This window comes from Dipodomys merriami, unplaced genomic scaffold (genome assembly GCF_024711535.1).
Source record: "Dipodomys merriami isolate MVZ:Mamm:240054 unplaced genomic scaffold, mDipMer1.0.p SCAF_44, whole genome shotgun sequence".
NCBI classification, from domain to species: Eukaryota; Metazoa; Chordata; class Mammalia; order Rodentia; family Heteromyidae; genus Dipodomys; species Dipodomys merriami.
In genome coordinates this window covers 4967768-4987240 of record NW_027206002.1, presented here as the reverse complement: position 1 = coordinate 4987240, position 19473 = coordinate 4967768, and the positions used below count along the sequence as shown (strand labels likewise).

At 43.6% G+C, this 19473-nt stretch overlaps 1 protein-coding gene across 1 annotated transcript in view; it reads right to left on the bottom strand.

Moving 5' to 3' along the window:
* The window catches only part of Sgcd (sarcoglycan delta), a 913825-nt gene extending 894571 nt beyond the window's left edge, over positions 1–19254 (bottom strand). Inside the window, exon 1 of the mRNA XM_069993889.1 lies at positions 19139–19254. The gene's annotated coding sequence lies outside the window, so the exon portion shown is untranslated. The remainder of the gene's footprint in view (positions 1–19138) is intronic.
* Positions 19255–19473: the final 219 nt, after the last annotated feature.

Genomic DNA, 19473 nt, shown 5'->3' with positions numbered 1-19473 from the left:
AAAGAGAAAAGTGGACTAGTCAGCTTCACATCACTTCACATAACATACCTACAATGAGAAACTTAAGAGATTAAAGGTTTATTTGAGCTCATGGTTCTGGAGATTCAAGTCCAAGACTAAGCAGGCCAACTGGCTTGAGCCTGGTGTGGTGAGGGCAGCACATAATAGCAAGAGGGTGTAACAAAGCAAGGAAGCAGAGAGGAGCTACAGAGAAAGACAAGGTCCCACAATCCCTCTTAAAGGCAACCCCCCTCCAATGACCTAAGTACCTCTCATTAGGCTCCACCTCTTAAAAGTCCATAGCACCTCCTAGCATCACCACCCTGGGTGATCAAGCCTTTATGTGTGATCCTTAGGAGAACTCTTGTCCAAACCATAGCAGGCAGCTAGGCAGAAATAAAATCTGATGACAAGGAGGAAGTAGTTATTTATTTCTATCACATATTCTTCTGAATTCCTCCTCTGAATGAAGCATGTAGGTGGTGAGCTTTATTGTCTAAACATAAAGTGATGAACAATACAGAGCTGCTTTTGGCCTCCAATAAAGCCAGTCACCTAACACAAGACTCTAAATTGCAACTCATCAGTAAACCACAGGTGAGACAGGCAGATATACAAGTATTTCCACAATGCCTTCAAAAACAAATTCAGAGCCCCCGGGGCTCCCATTACCGCTGCCAGCGACTCAAGCCACCCCTGCACCTGACTCCCAGAGCCTGCTCCCAGCTTGTCTCCAGGCTTCCAGGCCTGTCTCCCTCTTCCTCTCTGCTTCCAGGCCTTTCTCCCTCAACAGCTGGCTGCACTCTCTTCGAAATGTAAATCGGAACTCTGCATCTGCCCATCATAGAGTAAGAAAGAAGGCATCTACTCTTGTGCTGGAAATACATACTCAAGATAATGAAGTTGAAGATGCCAAACGTCAGTCAATGGGAACAGTAAGCCCTGAGAGACAGAAACCTGAGATTTCTCCCCAGCTTACTATTCTGGTGCCATTTTTCAGGCAGCAGCTGAGGGAAGGAAAGCCCAGGCTGAGCTGAAGGGACTCCTAATTTGACAAAGAGTTGAGAGTCTGAGGAGAGAGAGGCAACTGGAGGGCAGAGGACTGGAAAGGATGGAGTTGCACAGTCAAAAATCTGGATTTATGCATCAAATGCTCAGCAGAGTACCAATCAGGGCACATGAAGGTAACAACTGCCTGCGGCCAGGAGAATAAAATAGCCAAAAAAAAAAAAAATATTAGCTATCCATTCTCTACTTTAGACCTACCCTAGGGAATCAGAGACTCTGGGGAAAGGGTCCCCAGGACCTGTATTTCAGTAAGATCTGCAGGGACATCATGATACAGCTTATGACTAGTTCTTGGCATTGACTGGCTATCAAAATCATCTGGGAAGCCAGGCGCTGGTGGCTCATATCTGCAGTCACAGTTTCTCAGGAGGTTAAGACGTGAGGATCATGGTTCAAAGCCAGCTTGGGCAGGAATTTCCAACTAACCACCAAAAAGCCAGAAGTGGAGCTGTGGTTCAAGAGACAGAGCACAAGCCTTGAGCACAAAAGCTCAGGGACAGCACCAAGGACTGGCGCGCATGCACACACACACACACACACACAAAAGATGTATTATATTCTGTATTATATGTATATTATATTACATTATATAAACTGCTTTGTTGAATGTCAATGTCTTTGTGCAACTAAAGATAATAAAAATATAATAAGGATAATAAAAATATACTTAAAATTTAAAATATATTTAAAATTAAGCCGGGTGCCGGTGGCTCACACCTGTAATCCTAGCTACTCAGTAGGCTGAGATCTGAGGATCACGGTTCAAAGCCAGCCAGGGCAGAAAAGTCTGTGAGACTCTTATCTCCAATAAACTACTCAAAAACTGGAAGTAGTGCTATGGCTTAAGCGGTAGAGCACTCGCCCTGAGCTGAAGAGCTGAGGGACGGCACCCAGGCTCAGAGTTCAAGCTCCACGACCGACCAAAAAAATAAAATAAAATAAAAATAAAAATAAATATATATATATATTTAAATTTTAAAATACACTTGTTTTTTTCTAGTAATCTACACATTGTGAGGGGAGGAACACAAAGGCACAATGTCTATGAGCCATCTGATCATATAAAATTGTATTTATCAAAATGAACTCCAGGAAATGGAAACAAAAATTTTTTTTCTTTATGTTGCTTTTGTTTCCTTTTCTTTTTGGTATTATTTGTTCATTTATCTATCTTTGGGAGATAAAAGGGAGGCACGGGGCAGGGATAAAAGGGAGGGACAAAGGACAAACAAATGAAGCAATGGTACTCACTGGACACTATGTTGAAAATGAACTATACAATGGGAGGGAAAAACTGGGAGAGAATGAGGGAAGGGGTGACATTGCCCAAAAAGAAATACACTCATTACCTGACTTGTGTAACTTTATAATAACAAAAGAAAAATAACAGGGAAAAATATAAATAAAATATTTATTTAAAAAATTCCCTCACATATAATCCAGGTCCCACCTCGTACCTAACGATTAAATCAGTCTCTACCTTCATAGGTCTGGGAGTGTTCTGAGCATGTGCATTTGGAGTTTCCAGGTGATGCTGACGTTGATGGTGTAGAACCAATGTGAGGATCACAGGAGCAGGGATGATGAATGACACCTGTCATGGAGAGTCGAACAGCTCTAACTTTAAGAGCTCTTACAGTTCATCTTGATCTGCAGTTCTGTTATTTGCAGTAACTTGATGCTACTTGATGACTTGGGTGATGTCTTATTATTCCAAACCTGTCCAGGACCATGATAGGTCCAACTTCCAGATCCAAGACAATCACACAGGAAGCTGGTAAGAATGCAGATTCTTTGGTTCACCTCTCCCAGGGCTTCTAATTCAGTAAGTCTGGTGTGAGCCCCAGGTATGTGTCTGCTTTTGGTAAACACCTGGTACATTTCTGATGTTCTAGGTCACATTTTGGGGAACAACTATCTGAAGTGCTTGCCATCAAGCTCATTGCTCTATGGAGCACTGTTTCCAGAATGAATCCTTCACTATCTAAATAAAGACACCAATCCTAACAACTCTCCTCTGAACTGAAAATGCTGTTCAAATCTAAAAGCACCAGTTACAGACCAAGCATGGTGGTACATACCTTTGGCCCTGGCTACTCGGGAATCAGAGGTAACAAAATTACAGTGTAAGGGCAGCCAAGGCAACATTGGTAAGAAACTCATCTAAAAAATACACTCAATCAATCAATCAATCAATAAACAAACTAAAATCCAAAGAGCCCATTGCTCAAGTGGCAGAGCCACAAGGCAAGTGAGTTCAGTCCACAGTACTGTAATCATTTATTCATTGGTGCACAATTATGCTAGAAAGGGCCTTTCCTAGGTAGTCCCGGGTGATGGCTGAGGTTTGTGCAAAGAAGTAGACACTCTACTTGGGAAGGCCAAGTGCCTTCCAGCTGCAAGTGGCTAAGAGCCAACAAGTCCATGGGCCTTTCTGACTGATGGAAACTGAAGGTTTACTTCTTACCGCTTTTCCTAACAGGTTCCCCCTTCTATTTTCCTCTTCATTTTTCTTCCTCTTCTCTTTATCCTCCACTGACAATACCTTTTGTTTATGGAGTTTCTATTTTAACAGCCCAGCCCCACGCTAAGGAGGCTGCATCCTCCATTACAAGCACCTACAAACTTAACCTTATTTCCCAAATGAGAGAAAAGTCAGCTAGGCCTTGTTCACTAACTTCTGAGTCTCAAAGCCTGTTCCCCTGGACCCTCTACTCTTCTTCCCTTCCACTTCTCTACTCTCCCTTTTCCATTCCACCTTGCTTTGTGTCTCCTCTCACTCTTATATCCCCTTCCCATCAGTCTTGGAACTAAACCTGCTACTGTGGCTAAGAGTGAGAGCCAAGAGTTTAGGCTTACAAGGCATGGCTAGCAGGAACTCATGAAACAAAGAGCAGACTTCTATGATAATAGAAGAGTCTTGGGTCTTAAGTGCAATCCCAACATTCCTCTGGGACCAGCGACTCAGTATTGTTCTATGACCTACAGAGATCCCCATAAAATGAGAAGTACCCATGAGATCCATTTACTTAATGCACATTTACTGAACCAGCATGGAGGTGCACAGCTTTGGTCCCAGCTACCCAGGAGGCAGAGGTAGAAAGATCACAGTTCAAGGCCAGCCAAGACAAAGTTAATAAGAGACTCATCTAAAAAGCAAACTAAGCTGGGCACAGAAGGCTCATACCTGTAATCCTAGCTATTCCTGAGATCTGAGGATCACAGTTCAAAGCCAGCCTGGGCAGGAAAGTCTGTGGGACAGACTCTTATCTCCTCTAAACTACCCCCAAAAAAGCCCAAAGTGGAGCTGTGGCTCAAATGGTATAGTTTTAGCTTTGAGTTCAGGGTCAGCACCCAGGCTGAGTTCAAGCCCCAAGACCAGCAAAAATAGGAATAAAAATAAGGATCTGAGGTATGGCTCAGGATTTTCCCTCAGACTATAGATAGGTTCTCTACCTGTCTTATTCCTCAATAATCTCAGGAGAGGCTGATATTAGTGCTTCTTAAATATTTACAAAGTGGAGGGATGGATGGATGGATGGAATGTGAATGTACCATGTTCTCTGTTATCCACAACAAATGAAGCAAAAATATTAAAGTGTCCCCTTCCGAGGGGTGAGAAGGGAAAAAGGATAGAAATAGCACGGGTGAATAGAGGCATGAGAAAAAAAAGGGAACAGAAGAAAGGGGACAGGATATAAAGGACAAGAGCAGAGCTGAAGGAGAAAAGTAAAGAGCAGAAAGAACATTAAATTGGAAAGGCAAAACTAAGGACCTTGTGGATCTGAGCCAGGGACATAGCACACAAAAAGCATTAAATAGGTTCGATGCTGCCAGTTTACAATTAAGAACACTGAAGAAGCCTGGAAGGAGACGATCTTTGCTTGCACAAGTAGCTTTCAGACAATGGCAGGACAAGAAGGAAAGGCCAATGAAGGCCCTAGACCAAGGCAGCTGCCTGTGGGGCCAAGTGGAGGGGCTCAGCAGTCATTTTCTCCACGTACTCATCCTGAATTCTGTGATTTGTCTTCATGAAGACGTTGGAGCAAAGCATGGGAAGGGCAATAAAGTCAAGGCTAATCTGCTGAGTGTCTCATCTAGAAAGCCTGAAGCTCCGTGAAACCTCCCCGCCTCCCCAGTTCTGGGGTACCAGCCGGGGGGGGGGGGGTCTACAAGGTTAGTTGGAACACTTGAAGTCTCACAGCAGAGACCAATAAAAGGCAGCAATTGGATATCCCAAGGCTCTGTCTGGATTTCTTCCTTTTCCCGATCTGTATTCCTATCCTTCCTAAATTGCAGGCTCAGCCCTATCAGCTGTTTTGGGGGCTTAAATATTTATGGAGAGGCTCATGTAAAGGTATTTATTCATGTATGTAGTTATGTATTTATTTATTGCCAGTCCTGGGGCTTGAACTCAGGGACTAGGAGCTATCCCTGAGCTTCTTTTTCACTCGAGTCTAGTGCTCTACCACTTTTGAGCCACAGTGCCACATCTGGCTTTTTCTGAGTGGTTAATTGGAGGTAAGAGTCTCAAGGACTTTCCTGCCCAGGCTGGCTTCAAACCATAATCCTCAGATCTCACTCTTGTGAGTTAGCAAGGATTATAGGCATAAGCCCAGCAAGATGGTAACTTTTCTTTTACATATAACAGGAAGAAAAGCCTGAGTTAACAATTGTTAGCCACAGGCATCCAGATAGTTCACCTGGCCCAAATGAGCACTGAACACCAAGACATTGAAAAGAAGAGCTTCTCAGCAAGCCTCTGTGCCAAGAAATGGAGACCAGGCTGAAAAAAAAACATCCCTGGCTGCCGTCTATAGCAGTTTAGGTTCCTTTAAATACTGCTTAATGAGTCTGTGAAGTTGGAGCCTAGACTTACATAAAGCTAGCTAGAGTTCTAGCCACCCCTGTACCAGAGGAGTTAAAAGTCTTCCTGGCAACAAGAAGAGCCACCAAGATCTTTCAAGAACTCCTTTCTCTGAGAGGCTGGGGGAGGGACCAGCCAGTTCTTAACGCAAAGTGCTCCGAATGTGTGAACATATTCCATGTGATTTTTTTTCCTTCCAAGTAGCAAAGGTTAGTATATCTCACACTGCAAGAGAAAAGTGCACTTAATACCAAAAAAAAAAAAAAAAGGAAGAAGAAGATTTCTTTGTGAGCAGAAAGCAAGCTTTCAAACAGCTAATGAGCAGCACAGGCAGGACCAAAGGGGAGATCATCAATAGTTTAAGATTTTCACAGAGACCCTGAACTTCACTGAGCTAAAGATAGCTACTCTCCAGATCATGTTTTAAAAAAACTAATTAGTGTTGGCACCACCCAAAGGTAGCTTTCTATTCCATTCACCTGTAAGACTTTGTCATCTTCCGGCAACTCACTGTTTCCCTAATCCACACTTTGTCAACCTTCAGAGAAGGGATGCTAACCTCTGTTCTTACAACCAAAAGGAAACATAATAGGAACTTATTTGAGTATAAAGCATGAATGCCACACATTTTGTGCTGATCCCAGGGCTTGAGCTCAGAGCCTGGGTGCTATTCTGAACCTATGCTCAAGGTTAGCCCTCTACCACTTGAGCCACAGCTACTTAGGAGACTGAGATCTGAGGATTGCAGTTCAAAGCCAGCCCAGACAGGAAACCCCACCAGAAAACTGGAAGTGGTGCTGTGGCTCAAAGTGGTAGAGCAGTAGCCTTGAGCAAAAGAGTTCAGGGACAGTGCCCAGGCCCTGAATTCAAGCCCCATGACTAACAAAAAGAAAAAAGATAAAAGAAAATCACACTTCAATCCAAGGGAGGTTTTTATACCAATGACCCCCATCAATCACCAACTTCCCAGAGATTTTGCCTGAACCAAGGTCATAAACCCTGACTCATGAGCTCAACCATGTCCTAATTCTCATGGAGACCAAAACCCTCCGGTCAGCCCCCAGAATTTGCCACTGAAAAGAAAAGGAAGTGCCGGACAAACACAGAAACCACTAGAAACCATGTGCAGAAGGACTAAGGTAAAGAAACAGATCAGAACATGGGCCATAATAAAGGAAATGCACCTGAAGCCCAGATGAAGACATAGAATTTGATCAAGGCATCAGAGTGCGAAGCCACAAGCACACCTGCTGCAGCCGCACCACAAATATCTTTAGTCACATTACTGTCTCCAGGAAGTGAGCTTACTCCTTGGATTTTATATCGCATGGCTGTGAAATCCCCATTTCCTATACTGCCAAGCCGTTCATCTACTCATCTAGTCTTGTCTAGATGTCTCTGGCTCTCTGTCCCTTACAATCAAAAGGATTGCACTTACCTGACATTAAACATCTGAGTCTACGAGATTCTGGATAGTTATTAAGAGGAGATCTTTCCCCACTAAAAAATAAATAAGTACAGATACTTCACCTAACCCTAATCAAAACTTTACAGAACCTAAAGAATCTAAAAGGGCGCACTTCTCAACTTCGTTATAGCCTGCAGGTTGGACTTGTCCGAGGAACTTGGACATGAAGAAGACCAGAATGTAAGGAGGGAATGATTTACATAATGGTTGTAATGGAGCTTCATTTTGTTCCGTTTTTCTCAGAATGTATCATTCTCCTTAAAATAGTAATAACCAAGAGCCTTTTATGATCTTTATTTTCTTTCTTCTCTTCCTCTAATGCAAGCAACAGGGCAGAGGGGACTACATGAACTCTGCAGTTTGCTGGAGCAGCCGCTAAAGTGATGTGGCAAATCCTGCTGGGAAATACATTTAATGCAGGGGCTGCAAACAATCTGGTCTTCACAAAACAAGAAAGGGTGCCAGGTGCCCCATGGTGAATATCTGCAATCCTAGCTTACTCGGGAGGCTGAGATCTGAGAATCTTGGTACTAAGCGAGCCCAGCTAGCAAAATGCTGGCAGTGAAGTCATGACTCATGGGATAAGAGGACCAACCATGAGCAAAAACACTGAGAAAGAAGAGCACAAGGCCCTGTGTTCAAGGCCCTGGCAGCAGTATATGGGGATGAACACAGGCTGCATGGAGATACAATGCCTCTCAATTCACAGAGCGGCCTAGGGACACTCTATGAGCTGCACAGCAAAGTTCTGAATGCAGCCTCCTCTCTGATCGGAAGTCCTGGTAGAGATCTGCCTCACTCCCAACTTCTCATCCTAGGATCCAAGTTTTTACCCTTACCTTTCCCTATACTTGGTGATCCCACATTCATTACAGCGAACTCAACCCTGCACTCATTTATGCAGCAACTATTTCTTGTACACTGAAATGTAAGTTCTATTCTAAGCATGCGTTCTATTCTAAGCACTGGAGGAACCGTGAAAATTGCAATGTCTTTGCACCTGGGAACTTTACCTTCCACGGAATAGAGACATTAGGTAAACATAATAAATCAATGCTATAGAGTTTGAGGAGGTGACAAGCATATACAAGAGGGGGAAAGTAGATGAGCAGGGAAAGATTTCTTCCTTTTATCTTCTCTGTATAAGAAAATTTTTGGAAACATGCTGGTTAGCAGAGCTTCTCAATTTTGGCACTGCTGATTTTGGAGTAGGTGAATCTTTGCTATTGGTGGACAGGGGTTGGGGGCACAGTCCTGTGTATCATAAGATCTTTAAGAGTATCACAAGACTCTGCCCACTAGAGGTTGATTATTACACTCCTTTCTCCAGTTGCAACTACCAAAAGTGACCCCGGAAGTTGTCAAATGCTTCCTGAAGAACACAACCACTTTCTGTTGAGCCCTACTAGGCTAGAGAAACACATGTCATTTGGGGGGAACTGTTATTCAAAGGTAATGACTGAGTTCCAGTTTTAGTCTTTTACCCACTGAGCTTGACCACTCCCCAAATGGGTAAATTCTGTAACCTTAATCCAGTTTTTTACATTCTTTAAATGTTTATTTCCCCATCTGCAAAATAGACACAACTGTTTCTATCAGTTGTTAGTTGCAAGAATTATAAGTCACAAGTAAATAAGCCACCTAGTTTCTGCACCCTTGCCAGTGGAGTAATAATAAGCCTCACAGTTCAAAATTGTCACCAAATTATCTGACTATCAAATTAACTGATAAATCTGATTAAGACAAGCAGGAATTGGGCTGGGAAGGTGGCTCAGTGGTAGAGCGCTTGCCTTGCATGCATGAGGCCCTGGGTTCAATTCCTCAGCACCACATAAGCAGAAAAAAAAAAGCCAGAAGTGATGCTGTGGCTCAAGTGGTAGAGCACTAGCCTTGAGCTGAAGAGCTGAGGGACAGTGCCCAAGCCCAAACTTCAGGCCCATGACTGGAACCCCCAAAAAAGACAAGCAGGAATTATTATTGTTTTATAAAGGGTAAACCTAATAGATTAAGTCATATATCCAAAGTCACAGTGATAAAGTTAAAATAAAACACTCAAGCCAGTTGCTGGGCGCCAGTGGCTCACACCTGTAATCCTAGCTACTTCAGGAGGCTAAGATCTGAGGACTGCAGTTCAAAACCGGCCTGGGCAGGAAAGACTCATCAGCAAAAGGCTGGGAGTGGAACTGTGGCCCAAATGGTAGAACACTAGCCTTGAGCTCAGGGACAGCACCCAAGCCCTGAGGTCAAGCCCCAGGGACCAGCCCACACAAACAAACACACACACAAACACACACAAACACACACACTCACACACACACACACACACACAAACACACACACACACCCCCAACACTAGCCTTGAGCTCAGGGACAGCACCCAAGCCCTGAGTTCAAGCCCCAGGGACCAGCCCACACAAACAAACACAAACACACACACACACACACACACACACACACACACACACACACACACACACATCACCCAAGTCCAAATCCAGTATACCCTGTCCCCAACAGCACAACTCTCCTGGTTTCTACTTCTTGTAAACATTTAAGAGCATTCCAGCTCTAGAGAAGAAGGCATGCTATTAATGGAAAACATTGGGATCATAACAATAATTCCTAGGAATGAGCAGTCACTTACATGACTCTTGACTGTTCTAATCTAGTCTACCTTGGGCCATAGTCCAGAAGTAAATGCTCCCTTCAAAATCTCCCATTCAATAGGTCCCAGCCTGGCCAGATTCAGCACTGGTAACATCACACAAGCCCATAACAGACAGTGTGTGTGTGTGTGTGTGTGTGTGTGTGTGTGTGTGTGTGTGTGCGCACGCGCGCTTGTATGGTGTGTGTGTGTGCGCGCGCGCGCTCGTGTGGTGTGTGTGTGTGCATGCGCTCATGCGCGTGCGCGCTCATGTTCTTTTTGTAGCCACACTGAGAGTCTCTTAAGGCAGAGCTGGTGTCACCATATATTCCAGAATCACAAGAATCTAACAATCCTTGAACGCAAACAAGGTACCAATAACCAAAGGAAGAAAGTTGAAAGACCAGACCCGAGCCCGTGGCTTTGGGGTGAGTGTATCCATCTCCTGTTGCCATTTTGACAAGACCACAGCCCTCTCAGAACACTAATTCCTTCCTGGATCACTGCTTTCCAGAGCAATAACATAAATCCATCTAACATTTAAGCAAAAGGATATTGAGCTTGGCAGATCAGTACAGTGTATGTTTGCCTCCTGGAGTGATAAGGTCATCCATTGAAGACCCACCAGGAAAAGGGGCTGGGAACACAGAGCCACGACATGAGGTGAAGTGGCCAGGCCTAATGCTGAGGTCGGTGGTAACCTTTGAAGGAACAAAGGAGAACTGGGGGAGACAAAAACAAAGTCAACCTTCCAGAAAGCACAATCAGGAGGTATGCAGCTGTCACTAGGAAATCAAAAAGATCAAAAACAAAACAAACCACACGTCAAAATGCATCCTAATATTATGAGGATATAAAGAGACATCCTTTTATTTTTTTGCCAGCCCGAGGGCCTGAACTCAGGGCCTGGGCACTGTCCCTGGGCCTCTCTGTGCTCAAGGCTAGCACGCTTGAGCCACAGTGCTGCTTGTGGCTTTTTCTGAGTAGGTTATTGGAGATAAAACACTCACAGACTTTTCTGTCAGGTCTGGCTTTGAACCGTGATCCTCAGATATTATCCTACTAAGTAGCTGGTATTACAGGCATGAGCCACCAGCACTCAGCTACAGAATTATTCTTATGTCTGGCAAACCCAAAGAGACATGGTTTTGGCCCTGCAATGCAGCCATTCAACTGCTCAGGTGATGTGTTTGCATGTTAATCCATATCCTCTTGAATCAAACTTGCACTCAACTCTTTAAAAAAAAAAAAACACCTGTGTTCTATTTTAAAGCTGTGTGGAAATGTAATGATGAAATCTCCCTTTGCAAAACATAAAGTAATGAAAAAAATTTAAAAACACCTTGTTCACTGTTGCACATCTCAGGAGCTGATTAAAATCACTCACGGAATCTATGTGGAAACAGACACCTTCTCGTCCTTTTGATAGGAGTATAGATTTATACCACGTTTTTAAAAGACAACTGGGTAATTTTGAGCAAACCAAGATACACCTGTCATTTCATTTGAACATTCCACTTTTAGCAATGTATCCGAAAGGAACCTGCTCAGAGAGGCAAACTGTCCATAATATATATGGCATATACATAACACGTATATGTAATGCATATGATACATATAACATATAATACACGCATAATAGGTATATATGTTAGGTATTATGATCTATAACATGTTCTGTATATGATTTTGTTATATAATATATAACTTATATGACATATATAATATATATGCATATATGACGTATATATACTACATTTGAGCAAACTTTTAGAAAAATATCCAAAAGGAATATGTATATAGAGGGAAACTATATATAATATATATGTAATACATAATACATATATGATATATAACATAATACATAGTGTAATACATGTATATGTGTTGCACATTATGTTATGATATATAACACATACTATACAGTATATGATTACATTATACAATATATAACCTAACAATATATATGATACTATTAGATATTGTCAAATGAAGAATATATAATTTATAATATATTCTTCATTTCAGTGTACTATATAATAGCTAAAGACCAAGAACATTCATAATACATGTCAAAAGAAATATGTCATTGAAATACCAATAAGCCATGGAAATGGAAGAAATTGGTTTACAGGTAATATACAAAATAAATCAATAAATGGGGGTGGGGAGAAGAGAGGAATGTGCAAGACAGTACTATAACATGCTGCCATGATATAAAAATAGGATATATGCATTCATACATATGACTATACTACATATATGTGACTATATATGCACTTACATGTATGACTCATGTATACAAATTTGGTTTCTCTAGGAATATATAGACAAAGATGCATGGTGTAAGAATAGCCACCTTCCCTCCTAAGAATGGAAGGCAGAATTCCTTTAGGCTGTTTGAATATTGTATTCTTCACATGTGTATTATGATCAATGAGAGAATGAGGGAGAAGGTGTTAATGCAGGTTATTTTGTAGATTTCACCAGCAAAAATAGCTTGGAGACACATCCAATATCCACATTCAAGCAGCCTCCAGCCCAGCTGGAAGGGCATCACGGAGCTCGGGAAAGGCCCTGCAAATGAGCATCCATACCTTGCTGCCATCCACGAGCATGGAAGAACTTTTGTATGTTATGCATTTATTCTTTGATTCTGCTCCAAGGCTTAGGAACCCTGACCTCTCCACGCTCCTGTGTGCCACTTCAGCATACCATTGATTTGCAGTGAGAACTCGTGTTCACATTAGCCCAAGGAAATAGGATTTGGAAATACAAATCTACCCAGCTAAGAAAAATATTTCAAGTCAAATCCAAGGAGCATATGGGGGCTGATGGCGTAATGAGAACACACAGGGAGGGCAAACTATAAGAACATACCTTCTGGGGTTTGGGGGTGAGGAGAGGGATAAGTAAATGAGGTGCAGCTTTGGGGAAGAGATCTACCTCAGACTTAACTGGGACTACCATGGTACACCCCCAGCACCTTGGTTACCCTGCTGTGTCACAAGTGCCCATTCACACATCTGTCCCGTGCACTGGACTGTGAGTTAGGGCCATATGTAAGTTCAAGGGCCATGTGGCCATTTCCCCAGGCAGTCACACCCCCTGCAGCCTACGGGAGAAGTTGTGTGCTAAGCATCAACTACACTGACTACAGCCTTTGCTGGGACCCAGGCAGTGTTAAGCAAGCTCAGTGTGCCCAGAATGTGTGCTACCCTTCACTTGCTGCTTCTAGTCCAGGGGCAGTGGTCTGGCATCAACCGAATTTACAGGCAGAAAGAAGTCAGAGTCAGTACAACTGTGTGGCCTGAGGACGAGTGACTGCATCTCCCCGAATTATTTTGTGAGCCACAAAACAAAGAGAGCATTGTCCACCTGGCCATGTTGAGGCGACACATAAAGAAGACTGGATGTAGCTTTATCTTGCACATCACCACCATTAAGGAGGTACCAGATGGGTGCTGGTGACTTGCACCTGTGATCTCAGCTACTCAAGAGGCTGAGATCTGAGGATTGTGGTTTGAAGCCAGCCCCAAGGAAGAAAAGTCCATGAGTCTTATCTCCAATTAGCCAGCCATCGTGGAGATGCGGCTCATGTGGGAAATACCAACTCTTCTTTTACATTCTTTCCATGAGCCTCTATAGGGTGGGTACTGTCTCTTACTCACTGCCCAGTGCCAGTCACAGTGGGAGCTCGTACGTACCAAGGGCTCTGCCAATGAAGAAATACATTATTTGGGGATGCTGTCAGGTATTGACTGGAATCCAGGATTTAGCTGAGCATCTCAACTCTGAGTCAAAAAGTTTCCTAGCCATAAACTGGGTATATTAATGCTGATCTCATTTGGATCTGAGTTAAAAAAAAAAAAAGAGAGAGAGAGAAAGAAAGAAAGAAGATGACTCATTTAAGGTATGTAAAACTTAGTATGCAATGCCATTAACTTCTAGTCCTTATGATTTATAATAGGAAAGCTTTTGCACAGCCAAGCTGGCAGGCGTGAACACAGCAGTGGAGAAGGGATGTGTGCAGAACAACAGGGTATATTCTCCTGAGAGAGATGAGCAAGGCAAGCTGCCAGGGATGGAGGGGAGGAGGGGGGGAGGGGAGTTTGGGGGCTGGCATCAGCAACAGGTGTAAGTGTGTGTCAGGATAATTGTGTCCCCACTCGCCAGTCACCTTCCCTTGAAGATCACAAAGCCATCTCTAACCTGAGTGTTATTTTCTTCCTTTTTATAGATGCAGAAACTGGGACTGAACACCTTAACCAGGAAATCTAGAAAATGGTAGAACTGACTGGACTTTATAGTTTCAGCATCTGGACGGGCAGCTCAATGCTCTTCTTGCTACATCCTTGGCCTTTGAGATATGTAAGAATAATAGCAAGCATATCTCCCCACGATGATAACAGAAAACATTGTTCCACATGTGCCTTCAAAATGTTGAAAATACAGCCCCAACGGATGGGGCTAAGGAGAGAGAAGGGAGAACAATGGAATGGATGACATCGATCAAGGAATACCGTACTCATAAATGGACATGTTGTACAGCCACTTAAAGCTGGTATCTTTTAAAACAAAGAAAACTCCTACAAATATGGAATGAACACAAGCAAAAGATGAAATTAATTAAAGAGAAAGACAGCAGGGCAGTAACACCTGGTTCAAAGAGTATTTGAAAAAAGGAGACTTACGTAGGAGGAAAAATATGTCAAGTTAAGTTTGTGAAGCTTATTAGGTTAGAATCCTGCGGGACCAGAAAACTGTCATCTTTGAAAGTAATCAGCAACAGACAGAAACCACTCATAACCCTAGAGAGCAAGATCGTTGTGTGAACATGAAACTTCGGAGACCAAGTCTTTACCCACACAAACAGCAAGACCACGGGGTGGCTGGGCCCCAAGAGCTTCATACACATGTATGCAAACAGAATAAGGAAACCCAGCCAAAATGACTTAAACACTGGGGGCATCTGGGGTAAGACAGAGTAACCAAGGGAGTGAATCTGATCAAAGTAAGTGTATGCATGTGTGGAACTACCAGAAGGGTATCCCTCTGACGAACACAGGCTAATTAAAATAGAATAAACATGCATTATCCTGTTAGAAAATTTAAAAATAGCAAGGCCAGAAATGGTACTGTGTGTTAGAATTAAATAAATAATCAGCAGATAGGTCAGTTAGACTGTCCTTCAACCTAATATTGAAAAAACATACCAGGTAATTTGTGGGGATGGCTGTGGAGAGAGACGGGGAGAACACTGGAAGGGGTAACATGGATCCAGATGCATTGTACCCACAAATTGACATGTTACATTAAAACCCTTTGCACAACTACTTAAAGATAATTTTTTAATTATATAAATAAAAAAGGAAAGAAATGAATGGAAAAACACACCATCCTTTTCCAAGTCTGAACAATTATTTAAACATATTACGTTTATCTACTATTTTATTAGAATTTACATATATTCATGCATGCTATCATAACCTCAGCCTCTACAAAGTTATTTGCTATAATTCCCCCCCCTTTTTTTTACAGATAATGAAAAGGGAACCACACATGGGTTCTGTGAGGTGCACAAAGTTCAAACATCTAGGAAGTAGTGAGGAGGCATTTGAACCCAAACTGAAGACAAAGCCCTCATCCTTACAAGGCCATTCTGCCTTGCAAAGATAAAGTCATGTGACAGTGTCCACCTCAGAAGGACTTTCTCAGGATCCAACCCAGCACCTACCTCAAAATGTTCTACCTATTGAATATGTAAATATATATTCAATTGTATCTAATACAAATTTAATATTTATATATATTTAACATATAGTTAAATGTAAACTTACATAAGTATAAATTAATATATTTAAGTATAAGCATATATTTAAATATATTTTAGATATTTGACGACTTTATCCACCTAGATGGATAAACTAATAACTGTTGCTGCATGAAAGGCAGCCAAGAAATATTTGACTGTTGCATGGTAGCTACAAAGGACACATTGGAGAACTTCATCTGGAGGTGGAGGAAGTTACTCAGGTGGGCAACAAAGCATCACCTGCTGAGAAAAGAGCCCTATCTGCCTCTCCTGATGTACTGACGAGGACTCAAGAGAGGAGAACTCTTAAGCAGTAGTGTTTCTTTGGAAAGAACAATGGGAGAGTCAAGCTTTTACAGCTCCTGACTCCTCTCTTCTGAGATGGAAGCCTGTTTGCCAGGTGTAAACAAGAGAATGAGGGCTGCGTGGTTCATGCCTATAACTCTAGCTACTCAGGAAGCTGAGATCTGAAGATCATGGTTCAAAGCCAGCCTGGGCAGGAAAGTCTGTGAGACTCTTATCTCCAATTAATCACAGAAAAAGCCAGAAGTGGTGCTGTAGTTCAGGTGGTAGAGTGGTAGCTTTAAGCAAAAGGAGCTTAGGGACAACGCCCGGACCCAGAGTTCAAGACCCAGGATCAGAAAGAAAAGGGGAGGAGGGGGAGGGAGAGAGAATGGGAAATCAGTGCATCCTAACAGTGAACCTGGAAAGGAAGAAGCCAATGACATATTTTGATTGAAGCTGTCCTCTGTGTATCTGCATCTTTATGGGCTTGAACTCATGGTGTTTTGCACCAGCAGCATATACTAAGCATGTGTGTTCTGGGCTCATCCTCCAAATTGACACCCTGTCATTCTATGCACACCTGCAGGCCAGAGGATTTCAACGGAGACTTGCCCACATTTCCCAGTGCCTTGAACTCAGATCAGATTTCATATATGCTGATCTCTTCTTCCCATGAGCCCACCCCACCCCACCTGACCCCAGTGTCCTGACTTGGGCTCCTTGAGCTTAAAAGTCCCCCTTGTAGCAAAGAGGCAGAAAGGAGCCCTGTGTCAGGAACTCTGGTTACCTCCCCCTGACAGGAAGTCAATGGGAAGCCATGTGGCTGTGTGGGCTGGCTTCATCAAGCAGCGATGGAGGTCCAAGGTCAGGCTGGCCTCACAGTTAGAGCATTGGTCCAACAAGCTTTACTGGGAGGGGGAGGTGGACAAAGCATCGTCACTGTTAGAGCTGTTCTGCACCCTTTCAGGAGGGGATTCCTTTGCAAGGATTTTGGTTTTTGTTTTGTTTGGTTGCCAATCCTGGGGCTTGAACTCTGGGCCTGGGCATCGTCTGTGCTTCTTTTGCTCAAGGCGAGCACTCTACCACTTGAGCCACTGAGCCACTTCCCACTTTTTTGAGTGATTTGTCAAGATTAGTCTCATGGTCTTTCCAGACCTAGATGGCTTTGAACTGCAACTGCAATCCTCTCAGCCTCCTGAGTAGCTAGGATTACAGGCATGAGCCACTGGTGCCCAGCTACTTCCAAAGTTTTTATCTTGGGTAATTTCATGCTTGAGACTTCAAACTGGTTCCTAAGAGGAGACAGAATTGAGTTGTCCCCGCCCCCATCTCCCCTTTTTATTTTGAGTTTTGAAGTTAAAACTAAATGCCTCTACTTCTCAAAACATGCTCATGCAAAATTGATGGACCTGGCAAAAGTGTGCAGAAATTTCATAAAGTCCAATTTGTTCTTGCTATTTCTATATTGTCAGAGTTTGTTTTTTTTTTTGGTTTGAGGTTTTGGGGGGTTTTGGGGGGGGATTTTTGGTTTTTTTGTTTGTTTGTGCCAATCCCAGAGCTTGAACTCAGGGCCTGGGCACTGTCTCTGAGCTTCTGTTGCCCAAGGCTAACATTCTACCACTAGAGTGACTTCCACCATTTTAGTAGTTAATTCCAGATAAGAATCTTAGTTTCCTTTCCCAGGCTGGCTTCAAACCACAATCCTCAGATCTTAGCCTCCTGAGTAGCTATGGCTTACAGGCTTGAGACACCAGTGTCCAGCTCAAGTCAGTCTTCACAGCTTGTCTACACCCATATAATGTATGACTAAAGGCAGTGGATTTGTGTCTCCAGGATGTTTAATGGCATACAAATTTAAATACCAAAACACCATCTAGGTCCCAGGCTCACAAACAACTCCCACTTTTGGAGGAAGTTCCAGCTGGAAACACAAACTCCTTCCCATTGGCTGGTGTCCCTGATTGACTGAGTGCTCCAATGACTGCACTGAATAGTGTAACAGCCAGTATGATCCCTAAAACCTGAAATATTCACTATCTGTTTAGAAAAATGCAGCTGACCCCTAAATCTGGGCTTTTTAAAACATCTTCATTCTTTCCAGGTGTAAGGGTTGGCAAAAGGAGACCTCCATGTGGTTCAGGCAGAAGAGAGTTTATTAGGAGAACCAAACTGCCAGCCCGCAACCGACATGGGTGTGCAGAGAGAGAATTTATAGTGGGGAGAGATTATAGGGGAAGGGAGGGGAGGGGAGTTGTGGCCTGGTGAACCTCTCCCTGACAAAAGCACTTTAGTTTGAAATGGAAGCCTGGCTTGGCTGACCAGAAGCTTGAAGCAGGCCTAAGCTTGGCAGAAGGATGGGAGTCCCACGAAAACCCACTTTGTGGCCAAGATGGCGAACTTTTGGACGAGTCACAATGATAAGAAAACTTGGTAGAACTTTACTGAGTAAGCAAGCAAGCAAGCAGACCAACAGACAAGCAGAAAGGAAGGGGCACATTCTAAAGAAATATGGGTGCTGTCTAAAGAACAGGGGGGCAGAGACAGAGAGACTGAACTGCTCTTACTGTATTTACAAGACAAAGTTACCTTTCTGTAGGAGATGGCTGGGACGCTTCTGCCCACCACCAACCTGTGTCAGACACACAGGCCTGGCAGACCCAGGGGTGAGGGTCGACAGAGGGAGCTTGCTTAGAGAGACAGAGAGAAGGGACGAGTAAGAAGAGCAAAGAAAGCCTGAATGCTTCCTATGACCGTTTACCAAATAGTCCAGATCTCTGAGGGTCCTTTTGGCTTGATGGAGTCCTTTAGAGGGAGTCATAGAGGGCGGAGTCCGTGAGGATGTAGCGGGGAGGAGTCTCTCCATCTGAGAGTCAAGTTCTCTATTCGTGCATCTCCGAAACGAGAATGGAGGGAACCCACTGGCATGGCACCACACTGAAAAGGAGACGGACAGACAGACAGACAAAGGGCCCATGGGTACAGGCCACTCACCAGACACGGCAGGAAATGGAACCGAGAATGCACCGCCAACAATGGTCAAGGCGGGAGATCCAGGTCTGAGGAAGGACTGAAGTGGAGAGAAAGGAGGGAGGCGCCCAGCGACTCCTCACACCGTCCCTTCCGGAGTTTCAGCAGCCGCCGTCCGGTGAGAGCAGCCCAGAGGAGGGCGTGCAGAGAGAACTCCCGACAGAGAGAGAGCTTATATAGGGGAGGACGAGGAGGAGGCGGAACTAGAGCGGATGCGGAAGTGACCTCAGAGCCTGGGGGACCGCCCACTGTCCAAAGGAGGCGTGATGGGGCGGATGCGGAAGTGGCCTCAGAGCCTG